This window comes from Poecilia reticulata, linkage group LG7, assembly GCF_000633615.1.
Source record: "Poecilia reticulata strain Guanapo linkage group LG7, Guppy_female_1.0+MT, whole genome shotgun sequence".
NCBI classification, from domain to species: Eukaryota; Metazoa; Chordata; class Actinopteri; order Cyprinodontiformes; family Poeciliidae; genus Poecilia; species Poecilia reticulata.
Window position 1 is genome coordinate 15,586,385 of NC_024337.1, and position 14,225 is coordinate 15,600,609.

General features: G+C 38.5%; 1 protein-coding gene across 4 annotated transcripts in view; it reads left to right on the forward strand.

The window, feature by feature from the left end:
• The window catches only part of magi3a (membrane associated guanylate kinase, WW and PDZ domain containing 3a), a 133,115-nt gene that overhangs the window by 52,804 nt on the left and 66,086 nt on the right, over nt 1-14,225 (forward strand). Inside the window, exon 1 of one of the 4 annotated variants that reach the window (XM_017305878.1) lies at nt 286-355. The exons of the other annotated variants lie outside the window; for them this stretch is intronic. The gene's annotated coding sequence lies outside the window, so the exon portion shown is untranslated. Of the gene's footprint in view, nt 1-285; nt 356-14,225 lie in introns of those variants that run through there. 4 annotated transcript variants of the gene reach the window in all.

A 14,225-nucleotide genomic window follows, 5' to 3' on the forward strand; every position in this document is an offset into this window, starting at 1 on the left:
CCATCCATCCATCCATCCATCCATCCATCCATCCATCCATTTTCTTGCACCCTTGTCCCTTAGTGGGGTCGGGAGGGTTGCTGGTGCCTATCTCCAGCTAACGTTTCGGGCAAGAGGCGGGGTCACACTGGACAGGTCGCCAGTCTGTCGCAGGGCAACACAGAGACACACAGGACACACAACCATGCATTTGTAGAACGTTTCAGTCAAATTTTTTTTAAACTAATAAATAAGAAAGACTTATTTGTACTGAGTATTTTGTTCCATTACTGACAAAATGTTGTTTTTCTCTTTTCTGTCTTTCATGTGAAATCTCCTTTTCCATTGATTCAATATCGGCTGACCCAAAAACCAGGTAAGATTAACAATAATATGTTACTTTTCCTTATTCTATGGTTTCCAGTACATTGTTTGCATTTACAGAAAGGCTAGATTGCAGATTAGCTTGGCAGAGTTGCTTTTATTCTCTCCTCTTCACAGGTCAGTCACAGCAGTTTTATTTATTTGGCCTTTTTTTTCTCTTGGCCAATTGGAAACCAACCAAAGCTTTCCTGAAGCAGGTTAACTCGTCATGCTGAAATGACTATTTGCATGCAGTGATGTCCTTGTGTGGAGTTGTGGTGTGAAACACCTGTCTAGAGCGAAACGGTAACAAGCTGTCATGGCTTTTCCCCTGAGGGAAAAACAGCTGAGACTATTTCTCAGGAGAGTGCTAGAAGGGTCTGCCAGTGGTAATAGAAGGTCTTGAAAAGGTCAAACTTTCTTGAACCTTTAGATGTAGGTAGAATCCAGCTATTGATTGTTGTGTATAATGGAGGATCTCTGTGCCAACTTCCAAGGGCAATCAGAAGATAACTGCATGCAGCGTGTTGATTGCAGCAACATCAGCCTCCAGGGAGGTCGTCTTAACACCCATTGTTGGAAATTAAGACTTGATCTTTTTCACCCTGATGCTCATTTTTTGAACAAATTTCATCCATTCTTGCATTTTTGTTACACTTAAATATTTCAGATCATCAAGGACATTTAATATAAAAGATAACCTGATTAGATACAAGAAACATTTGTTCTCTAAATGTAATAACTGGGTGTGCCGCCCTTGGCAGCAAAGACAAGACATTTCTTTTAATGTCTCTTTTATATCACTGCGGATGAATTATGGTTTGGTCTTCTTTTCAGTAATAATTTAATTGAGACACATTGCTGGGTCATTGAATGACCTTCAATCAGAATTAAGTTTAGACTTTGACTAGGCCACCCAAAAGTGTCCTCTTTGTTTTTTTTAAAAAGTCCTTCACAGATGAATTTGATGGTATTCTTTGGATCATTGTCGTTATGAAGAACATTAATCTTAATCAAACGTGGTTAAGCTTAATATCATGGTATTCTCCTTCATGACTTTCTGCTTCAGAAAACAGAATTCATGGTTTTATCAATACAATAAATCATTTAGGTCCTAGAGCAACAATGCAGCGCAAGACCACCAGTGTGTCTGACTATGCTGTAGTTATGGCTTGAAATGCTATTGGTTTGATAAGACATCAAATGGGATGCAGAACTTCCAAAAAGTTTGTTTTGTTGTCAGTTCACCGGACAGTATCCCCAAAATGTATTTGGCATTATCAAGACATTTTTGGAAAACGTGAGCTAGGTCTGTGTGATCATTTTGGTCAGCATGCCTTCAAATATTTTCAGTTATGCCATTTTTTTGCACTCTTGCTTATTAAATCATGAAGAATAGCCTTAACAGAGGCAGAGATGATGTTAGATGTGGTTCTGGGTCTTTTATTACCTCCTGGGTGACTCATTGATGCTCTCTTGTGTTCATTTTGGTAGGCTGGCGTCTGCTGTGAAATTTGACTTCTGTTGTTTGATCATTTCTCCATTTGTGTGTAAAGGCTCTCACTGTGGTTTGCTGAACTCCCAATGGCTCAGATATTTTATTATCTGGCAAAGAGGCAATTATGTTTTCACATAAGCTCAGGTTGGTTTGGGTTGCTTTTTTCTGCAATAAATGAATTAATCATTTGAAAACTCCACTTTATTATTACTGAGGTTATTTTTCTCTAATATTAAAATTGGTGTTATGAATTCCTTCGGCATCATCATTACTTGAAAGAAATGCCAGTTCTATTTGCAGTATTGGATTTTCTTTCTTTCTTTCTTTTTTTTCCATCAGTGCTGCAACGCCACAGTCTTTGGACTGAATCTGTTTATTTAATTTTCTGAACCTACCATAAAAGTGCTACCCTGACACTTTGGTCCTCATTCTGAATCTGCACTGCATCATTTTCATACTTTGGCAAATTACACCTGCCTCCAACAGAGACTCCTTTTTTACTGACTGAAAAGTTCCCTCCATGTCAATGTCACCGCTGCACTGCGTCAGTAGACATGTTGACGTGTCGGTGAACTGGGTGATAATTCAGTAAATGAAAGCAGGATTTCATTTGACTGCTTTTAGTCTGGATACGTGCTGTCTCGGTGTCATACTGCTATGACTTTGCTTTGACATTTTAATGAACAGAGACTCAGTTAATGTTTTTAGGTACACCTATCCTTCTCCTGCTGCGGAAAGTCAAAATGCTCGCTGTGAGGGAATTCAGCGAGATATTGAAGTAGAAAGGGCAAAAGCATGAATCAGTCTTGGATTATATTTTTGCTCTTCCTAAAGAGAGATTCCAAACTCAAACTTGCACAGTGTGGAGCACACAAGGGAAATGTGCTGTTTATAAAAAAATTTTGCAATAGATTTTCCTACATCAATAACTTTTGACTACTGAAAAGTTTGCAGTGTTTTGCTGAAGTTTTGATTATTTTATATTTTGCAACAATTCAGAGAATGTGTGCTCCAGAGTGGCATTAAACAATAATTTAGAACAACTTCAGAAACTCCTCTGAACATTTAAAAAAACAATGTTGGAAGAGTGCCCGATTTCTGACTCATGATGAGTTCAATAGCAGGCCACTTTCAGTGGATTGCTTTTCCATTAAATTATTTATTGCACACCTGAAATCGCCAAGGTTTAAACAGACTGATGTTTAAAGAGTTTGGGATTTTTTTCTTCTTCTGTTTTACTAGAATAGTGAGAATGTGCAACCTGCGGCTCTGGGGTTCTGTGCCAGTTTATGCCCTGCACATAGCTCTTAAAAAGATTGCGCAAAAATGGCATATAAAATTAACCAAAAGGCAAATTTGATGTGTTTCTCAATGTGCTTTTTAAAATATACCCTTAACAATTTCCACAACAAAGTGAGACTAGTAATCTGTTATAGACATTTTTAGGCTCTGCAGCAACCCTGGTAACCAAATTATACTAATATTCATGAAGTGTTGTTTCTTTCATCTCCAATGTTTTTGCTGCGGCCATTCAGAATATAAATAAACTCCACTGAATTTAACTAAAAAACAGAGAAAAACAAAACACAAATATTTGACTTAGACCTCCTTTGGCAACTTCAAATGATGTGAACTCAATGTTATTAGTTTGTGGAAAGGCAAATTTTCTCTCATTACATGTACTGGAAATTGTTAGACGTAAGGCAAGTTCCAACATAATATTGCTCAACTGAGAAAAGCCAGAAAAATCTGCAAATTATTGAAGGGAAAAAAAGTTACAAATCTTCTAAAACCCTGAAATTTTCTTGCATAATTTTAAAAATAATTCTGACTTCTTGGAGGGAAGATATAGTTAAAGAAAGGAAGACAGGAGACTTCTGCACTGTCTCATCCTGTGATATGTTGGATTATTTCTTTACGGGAAGAGGCACATTGCCTCTCAATCTTTTGTTACTACTTTCCCACCAAGTTTTCAAACTTTCTATAGTGTTTGCTATTAATCGTGCAGCTGCATCTTACTGATTAAGATGTGTTCCAGAAGAAAAAAAAAATCTGAAATATTCTGAAAAGCTAAACTTTCCTAACTTATAACAGCTGTCGTTCCTACTTTTTGACTGTTTGAGAGAGAACTAACAGCAGCTCTCTACCAAACATCAATCGCCTTACATACTCCCTGTAGACTGAATAACTGTGTCATTACTTCTTGACTAAAAAGTCTGTGCAGTGTACGTGTGTATAGAAATCCCCACAAGGTACCAGAATGATTGATGCTTCTCTCTCTGCTCATTGTCTTACACTGTTTTTTTCCCCTCCTTCTCCCGAACTACTCGGTGACCTGAATGCAGCGCGGTGAGGAAATGTTTGAAAGCACCCTGACACTAATCTGACATTAGGGACTACTCAAGGCTACTCAGAGCTTTTATGTTTCGGCTGCTGATTGAGGACTACCTGATCTCAATTACGTGGGCAGTCAGATCAGACGTGTGTGTGCTGATTTGCTCTGCTCTTTTCCATTCTTGTCCACATGTGTTTGCTGTTCCCCCAGATAGCTTTGCTTGACAGTGATCCTTTTTGCTTTGTGTGAACTGCATTTAGCATTTTTATCGAGGCGGATAACGTACCAGGCATATAAAGGACCTGAAAGCCGCCGGAGTCGGATGGAATATATGCAGTGGATTTCACACATCGTGGCTTTAGAGTGGCGTAGATGCGAATCTTAAGAGCGACTTGTGACCGCTGTCTGTTTCTTCTGATTAATCTTATTCGAAAGACCTTTCTACTGCTAACTGATTTGGCTTACGGTGACGTTTCTGCATTCATCCTTGCAGAATACAATTACTGTCATTTCTTTCTGCCTCTCTCTCTCACTCTCATTCATCCAAAGCATTGATAATGCTTTTTATCATTTTTAATAACAATGCACCAGCATCATAAATTGAAGTCCCTGTTCCACAGTAAGTGACATTAGTCAAAAAGAGGTTCACTTGACCTGGCCACAGACACGTCACCTTTTCCACATTTTCTTGCTGCGCAGCATTATTCCAAAACTTATTAACTTAATCTCCTTCCTTAAGATTCCACACATAAATACTCTATTATGAAAATGTGGAATAGAGTTTTATTGAGAACAGAAAACCAAGAAATTACATTTACATAAGTATTCACATTGGTTTCTATGAAGCTTGAAATTGTTTCTACAGTTTAAATTCAGTCTACCTATGGAAAATTGAGTTGATTGAAATTTGTAAAAATATATAGTATGCAAAAGTTTCACGTTGCATAATGGAATATTTGTGTAATATTTGACAAAAGTGACAGATTTATTACAGTTTGGAATAAGTCTGTAACATAAAATGTAGAAAAAGTTAAGCTGTGTTTATAATACATACTGTTACGACTGGCCCAGGGTCGTAACAAAAACAGTAGACCATGCTGCGGTTAAAGTGCATACAAATGAATATTTATTAACAAAAACAACAATGGATTGTGGATATCAGTATCAGTGGTGTAATGCAAAGGCTTGGATGTGTTGTATGAGTGCATATGGAAGTGTTGAAGTGCCAAAACACAGACGAACTCAAAAGTGCAAAAGGAGGGGAGCTGGGGCCTGGCAACCAAACATCACAGCGGCAGAGTGGACGCTGAGGGCGACGCAGAAGACGGAGACAGCCAGGTTCAAGTACTCTGCGCTCCCAATCAATGGATCAGAGACACCTGGAAAAGCGGAGGAGCACAAAGACAGACAACAAGACACCTGCAGCCCAGCCTACAAGGCCCAAGGCCGTAACACATACACATATAAATACATGTATATCTAAATGTTCTTGCTTTCTAAAGCATATAAATGAATATTTCGACTAAAAGGCTCGAGCTGATGACAGAAACTGAAATACTGATGAACAGCTGGTGACTTTTTGCTGTTGCAAAAAGACTTTTTGCTGTTGCAAAAAGAAATGCATCATTATGTCTGAAGTGTATTAAGAGAATCCATGACTATGCACTGTTGCTATGAAAATGTAGCATGTCGGCCATAAATTCTGAGGCCCTTAAGTTCTCCAGTCCAAAGCTTTGATTCAGAATGCAGTAAGTCTGTTTTGCTTAAATAGTGTAATGTTCTGTAGAAAATCTTCTATAGATTTGCCTGAAGTTGTTGAATTCACACCAACTTTGGTGATTATCACATTTTATTCAGATGTGCATTCAGAAGTTTTTGTAAGGAATGACTAACTTTGAGGCGACTAATAAGCATTAGCTTCCACACAGACAAAGCAAACACCATAACAAAATGCTATGATTCTAGATTGGTATCCAGGCCTTTTTGTACAATGTTGATTAAAACGCAGTTTGAAGGGACAAAAGTCAGTTTGTGTACTGCAGAACTGCCTAATAATGATAACACAAGGGGAAAAAAGTCTTCACACAATTTATGGTCACCATTCGTTTGCCTGCTTTAGTTAAAAATTAGCTGCCTGGTCCAAAACTTTGACCTCTTTCTAACAGCTTTGGCTGGATAATCATTGACCTCCTACTGTATGTACAGCCCTGGGATTTGTTGTATAAAGTTTTCCCACCTACTTGGGCCTTAAACTCAAACGTTAAACTTGTTAATGTTAAACTGTTGTCTGGGCCTGAGTTAAACATGATGGCATGTCTTTGCTCTGGCAGAATGAACCCTCCTCTGCTTACACATATTCCCACCTGACCAGGGAAATGTATACCTGACTTTGGCAGGACTAATGTCTGTGAAATGAAGCCCTTTTGTGAACACACTCGCGTGGAACAACCTCTTTTAACCACTGTCATAATATGAAAGAACAGCATGGACTGTTTTGTCTTAATAGAAGAGCAAACAGCTGTCAGATGCATTGACTGCACTTCTAGTCTCATATAAAAGTATAAACAAAGAGGAATACTACATGACCAGTTTTGATGCACTGATTGCATGTGGGTGTTCTCCAGTGTGTTTCAAGATGTCAGCATTTGATAAAGCTCCTTGGAAAACTGAGATAACGGAGTGAACATTTTACCATCAACACTTTTAGTTGTCATTGAAATCTTTAGGCAGCAGTATGAAAACACAGTAGCTGCTCCCTCCATCCCTCTTTTGGTAGCTGACTATATAGAAACTTGTGTCAATAAAACATTGTGAGCTGTAGCTAAAGTAAAAGCTGAACTTCTGCTTAATGTTCATGTAGGAGTGAAGGTCACTTGTGGATTTGTTGCTTTGCAAATGCTTTAGCCAATAGCGTGTCAATTATGCCTTTAGCTTCCTAAGCTATGACTTTTTCTTTAATATTTTAGATGGGTTCTATGTAAAAATCTGTGAACAGGTACATATTCTTCAAATACTGAACTATGAATGAGATGTAGTCCACTGTTTAAATATCAGTGAGTGTCGCTAATCGTTTTACTGAGCAGCCAAGACAGTTTACTGTATTTTTTGCATTCATACAGTAAAGGAACATGTTGGTAACCAGATCTTGTACTGAATCATATAAATGACTGATTTGTTGAGATTGAAAACATTAGAGGTGATTGTTGATAGCTATAACCTGCGGTGTGCTTTTTATGCTGGGTAGCTATAATGGATTTGAAGTTTGCAATAGTGAGAAACCTCTGACTTTCTGAATGAATATTCTGACTTGATGTGGCTCTCCATTTGATTATCAAGTTGGAAATTCATGTGTCCAAGGACAAATTGAATGAACTGTTAAACTCCTATCAGCCAGTGCTTTCAACAAATGCCATAAACTCATATTTTAGCAAGTTTATCCACAACTTAGTCCTTATGTTTGGAGATACAATCTGCTTTGATACCACTGTAAGAACTGGATATGTTCTAACTACAGGGTTAAAGTACATAGTTAGCCTATGGTGCTACATTTAATTTACCACAGATTAAAAAAGTGACATTTTCTGACATCTAAACATTTTCCCACAAAGTACCAGGAAACTCTACTATTGCTTTATTACAAAGACCACAGCAATCGGTTCCACATCAAATACATACATATTTTTAAACATAATCTGTCTCATGAGATTTTTAAATGTCTAGTTGATTGTCTTCCCACTGCGTGTCCTTCACAAAATAAGTCCTGGGAATGTTTCTCTTGTCTGTTTAAAGGTGCTGACCTCGTCTTTTTTGAAAAAGACATCTCTAACTTTGAAACTCCCCTTTGTACGTTGCCATTAGATTTTCTGCTGGGATTATTTACTATTCATTCAACATTCTGCCTTCTATCAACCATTTGCTCTGGGAATTTAATCATCTGTCTGATGATAATAATTAACAGCAACTTGAGCTTGATGTGGTCCATTGTTGTGCTGCAAACTAAATGACGTCGCATACAGATTTACACATTTTTAATGTGATGATGCCCGCCCACTTTTGAGTCAGTATTTTGCTCAACAACCAGGCAGAAAACTATTTGGGAGAAGAGATGATCTTGGTTTGACCTGAATTTTGGAGACGATATTTTGAAAAGACATGAGAAAAACAAGTTTTTATAGACGTAAGATAAAACCCGAGAGGCTCGCCTTCTCTGGAATGACTTTGGGGACAGTCACTTTATGAATGAGATGGTTATATTTTTTATTTTTTAATTTTTTTGTCTTTCACTACCACTTTTTCAGAAACTAAATGGTTCAGTAGGTTAAAATCTTCATTTAGCTTCATTTAAAGTGATGATAATAAAATGAATTAGACCTTTCACAGACCTGTGGACTCTGTAAATTCCTCTTTGGGATAATTTCGCCAGCTGTTCATAGTAGTTTTATGGCATTGAAGACAGTCAAGCTGTCCTGACAATAAGGTAAAGTCATTAATGTGACACTGAGTGATGCCTCAATCTAAGCAAGGCCCCTTGATGAAAACTAGCCTGCTCCTCCATAGTGTTTCCTTTAGTGCCTGTGCTCAGCTAATGAAAATGTATTTATTCCTCTGAATTAGCTGCTCCTCTCAGATTACTCTCCTTCCTTATTAAGAAGATTGGCTGTGAGCATTAAACTTTGTCCACTTATGGGGGAAATAGCACGAGGAGGAAAAACTCTCCTCATTGGTGTGGATTTGTGTTGATTAAATGGCAGAACGTCTTTGAAGTGTCTTAAGTTTAATTTCTCTACGTGCGGCAGCTTTACTGGAGCAGAGCCAAGAGGCTGCATAGCATAAGTTCCTTTCAACACAGCAAATGTAGCTTATAATTGGCTCCCTCTACTCTGCTTTTGTCTTTGTAGCTGATTCTGCGTCAAATGGGGTGACGACCCCGACCACTGAACCTTTTTGCTGTTCGTCTTCTATTAGGACACATTTTTGGACAAACTTTTCTCATAGAAAGGTGTCCTCGTCACCTCATCTCTCCCTCTCAGGCCTTTCACACGCTGCAGCACGTTATGTTAACAAGTAAAAGCTAGCATGAGGTGTGAAGTGGAACAGATGTCATTTTGCATGCTTCTGTAGATTAGCTAATCACAGGCACCACCTGGGTGTGCTGATTGCCATTAATCCCCTATTGTAATTGAAAATTATGGTTTGAGTAGCAGATTCATGCTGTCTACCCCGTCGACCCACATAGACTGCTTGCGATTAGGTGTCATTCACTCTGAGAGCAGCCACACAGCTACAATAATGTATTGTTACTTTTTCCCCCGACAAAGCCAGCAGTACTGCAACCTGTCTGCTGTCCCCAAGGACAGAGAATAATAATAGTTATGTCTGGAAACGTCAAACAATAGCTGACTGTTTGACACAATTTACTATCTCCAACTTACACAAATTGGAAGCAGTACCAACTTCTTCTGGTTTACCTCAGATCAACATCTGGATGTTTGAAACTTGGACACAACCGGGTGTTACAACATGAAGCTGATTCCAAAAATCCTACAGAAAATTAGCTGACTTTGTTTGAAAACCAAGCCCAGAACAAGAAGCCAACCAATTTAAAGAAGCTCTACCATTTAAATGCTCAAACATCTGCCAGGATTAATGCCAGAACGTGGCTGATGGCTACAAAAAGCATGCAGTCAAGGGTCATAGTAGCATGTTATGTATGTAGTTGAACCTGGGCAGAGTAGAAAAAATACAAAATGCATTCAAACTTGTGGACCCATTTCATTCTTTTTAAGAATTCCTTCGGCATGTTGGATTTTTACTCATTTCTGAACAAACAGAATTTAAATACATTAAAAGCCCACCAACTGTAAACTTCATACTGGGACTATAACTGGTGACAGCTTGCCTTTGTGAAGAGCTACTCTTTGTGCTTCACGATTCCCAATAATCTACTATCTCCTGACTCTATCCCTTCATCTGCAGCCACTGAGCTATGCAGTTCCACAGACCCAGATCCTCATACTGCTGCCAGCTCTTTGCTGCTTCTGCTGGTGATAATCCCGCTCAGAAATATTCTTAGGGAAAGCGGATTACCGCGCGGAGCACTATGAATTCCCCTGCAGTTGTATCTCACAGCTAATTAAATTCATTATTGTCTTCGGAAATGGCCTGTATCCTCATTCTCTTCCCTCGCGCTGGGATGGAGGCTTCACTGAAGGGACTTCCGGTTTCCGTAATTAAGCCTATTGGATCCCCCCTCACCTGGTGTGCTCATGTTCTTTATCTGATAATCCAGCTGTGCTAGTGTTTGTGTCAACGCCTGTCTCCTGCTGTGCATCATCACATAGTCTATATCCATTAACTTTAAGCAGGTTTTTTTAAGTGACTGTAGAAGAAAAATCTGGCAGGCCATTCCCTTCCTGTTATGAAACTCAATACTTTCCAGAAAGACGTAGCTGAGTCAGCCCACTTTGTACCAATCTGCTTAGCGATTTTTATGCAAGCATGTTGCTTTTTTATATGGATAACAACCCACATCCCTTCTGCGGGACATTTGTTCTCTGACAGATCTTCTGGTAAGGGTACATTTTGATTTTGTACTAACATTAAAAGTCAATATTTCTCTCGCATGTTAATGACAGTAACAAACTTACATTTTTAACAAAGCATCTCTGTTTTGAGGTTTTTCCAGTCATTCTGGAAGCTCCTAAAGTTCGGGAGTGAGTAACATCAGTCAAGCAGAAACCTCCTAAATCAATGCTAAAAAAAAGATGGCTGGTAAGAACAAGGAAGGCTTCTGGTATTTACATTAAAGTGGATTTTCAGCTGTCACTCACGCTGGCTCCTTCTGATCTCCTTCTGTGTTGCTCAGTCTATACATAAAAACAAGATTTGGAGCAAGAGATGCTTCCTGTTAAGAGATGGCAAACCTTTCAGTTGTCAGCAGGATTACTAAAAAACCCATTAAAACGTGTGTGAAGAGAGCCAAGAGTGGTGACAAACACTGGAACCTGAGTGAAACATGGATGTCAAACAATGACAGGGATGTACACCTGCTTGTATGGTTGCCAATCAATGCAGTAATTAAGCATTAAAAAACAAAAACAAAAAACAACAACAGTTTTTTGTGTTTTCAGGCAGATACAAAATTTAACCGGAGGCAGAAAACTCGATTCCCCTTTTGTTGTGGTTAAAGAGGCACGCCTCTTGGGTAAGTCCTTGCAACTTTTGGCACATTGTACCAGCAATGTTTGTGCCAGGTGCTCAAGGCTAAACTGCAGCTTTCTCAAACTGGATAGGTTCCACTTGAAATGTTCTGCAGCAAGATTCCCAGACTGGGGATTGTCAAAGGAGGAGGCTGGATTGTCTCTAAGTGGGAGGTGGACCACCATATGGGCGACTCCAAACAGTTTCAGGGGAAGTTCAGTGAATGGTCAAAAGAATACTTTAAGTGTTGGTTATATGGTTGAAGAACTAAGTAATTCTAGGTTTAGGAGACCGTTTTCTACTCTAATATCAAAAACTAGTAAATACCTTGCAAACTATTTATGTCTGGTGACTTTTACCTGTTATACCTGCTTGATATCTGTAAGGGAATAACAAAAATTGCTATGATTTCATTGGTCTTTGTATTTGATGCTTGTTTTTTCTGACCCAAAGTGGAGACTCTTTACCACAAAAACCCCTGGATCAGACTTTTTCAGTGTTTCCCTTTAAAGACATGAGTGTTGTTGTGGCTCATGCTCTGGACCATTGCTGTACTGTGTTGTCTTACTGATTAAGTTAAATCATGTTTTATTATTTTTGAATGAAAATTGCATGATGTGGTAACTCTTGTTAGCTCCCAGTTTCTTTAAAAAGTTATTAAAGATGGTTACAGTTGGTTGTAATTGCTAAACATATCAGGATATAAATCAAACTGGTGGTGTGAACTTTCCTGTTTCATGTCAATTTTTCACTCTATGCAACTATAGTAGCAATGAGGCATCGTGGCAAAAACGTAATCTGCTGCTGCTCAGGTTACTCATATGATCCACATATTCCTGCCTGCTTTATCCACATGAAAGTGGGTTTGTTGAAGATGGGGATAAAGGCATTTTCCTGTCCTCCTGTCCTGTTGATAAAGACAGATTGATGGGATATTCTGAATACTAAAACATGGTAGGATGTTTTCCACAGCTCTAAAACCTTCTTCTGCTTCAGGCTGAGGTTGAGGAGAATTTTGACTTGCTTTAAATTTTCTGTTGTATTACAGCATTGGCTTTTTTGACACAACACTCATAAATACATTACACTTTGAGAAGTTTAAAGTGGTTATTTTGACAGGATCTCCAGTATTTGCCCTGTAGCTTTGCAGCTCCTTCAAAGTTATCCTTGGTCTCACACAGAGAGCTGCTCCAAGGGATTTTTGTTCTCGTTCATGTCGGCTACAAATTTAGAATCACCAAAACCCTGTCGTGAATGTTTTTAGGTCATTGGAGGTTAAAAACAACATCAAACATTACAGTGTGAAATTTTCACAGAAGGGGCCCAGCTGATGATACATTTCCCCACTAGATATTGGCATTAGATATGGATTTCTCTCGCTGCTTTGGTAATTCTAAAAATTACACTGTTTTCTTTAAAGATTTGCTTCCTTTGGGAGTGACCTTTCACTTTGCCGGCGTTACTGAGAACAAATCTCAGCGAGTCAAGCGCAACAACAACATGTTGAAAGAATCATCTAGCAGAATCCCAAATCCCTTACGCAATGCTCCGATGGGCTGTTTGTGATTACACACTAATATCAAAGATCCATGTATCTACAGAAAGGGGATTCACCTTAATTAAATTGTCTTAGTGAGTGTTTCCCTGCGGAGCAAAACACCACTATTCAGACTGCTCATCAAAACCATATTCCCTCATGCTCTGTCCATTTTTAATTATTGAGACGTTATCAAAGCAGTGTATAGAGTTTGGTAGAGGTGGACAGGTTGTCGGCTTACTGGCCAGTTCAGGTCTCAGATTTTATTTCCCTTACTTATGCTAATATTTGTTGAAGACAGAGACCTCAAACTTCTTTCCTCAAGGGCCGGTGTCCTGCAACTTTTAGATTTCTCTCTGCTTCAGGACACCTGGCTCTAACATTGGTTCATTAGCAGAACTCTGTAGAGCTTGACTTCATGCTGGTGAAGCAGTTACACCATTTAATTCAACTGTGTAGACCAGGGAGCACAGCTAAAAATATCAGAACTCTGGCCCTCTAGGAATGCAGTTTGAGACCGCTGCTCTCCTTTCTATGTTTTTTTTTCCCCTTTAATATCTCAGCCAATATGATCTGCAATATTTCATGTATTGAAATTGCAATGAAAAGTGTAAATACAAACAAATATTTGGGTGTAACAAGGCTTCAAACTCCGACTTCATGCCATAAATCACAAACTTTCTGTAGAAATATAACCATATATCTGCTTTACGTTATAGCTCTTCAAAATTGTCTTTTTATTTAATTGCACACATAAAAATAAATGATTATATTTTCTATTTTGATTGATTTTTTATAAAATACATTTCCAACATATGAATTAGAGCAAGTAAGTTTCAATTTACTGTTCGGTGTGGTACATTAAATTACAACATAATATTAATGCATGTTATGCACTTGGCACATAACAGCTGGATCACCATGGAAACACGTTTTAAAAGTCTTACTTTGATGTCTCTCGAGATAGCAGCTGATATGTCCAACAAAATAGGCTGGAGCTGAATATGTCACATGTCCAACCGGCAGCTGGCACTTTAATTGGAAACGCTCAGCAGTGAAGTGAGCACAAGAGAAATCTTCATAAAAAATTAATTTTCCTTTTAGTAACACTTCTTGTGCAAATACCAGATTGCTTTTCAAACATTTGACCAGAGTAACACATCAATTGGAACCTGGACAATTTTTGTCTCTGGCCAAGCAATTGGTGCATCTCTTCTGGTTATTTGTTATTGATAAATGCATCCTGGACAAGACCCCATTGATGTTACAGATTAACACGAGGATCACAAATAAAGGGGAAACTTTAAAAACTA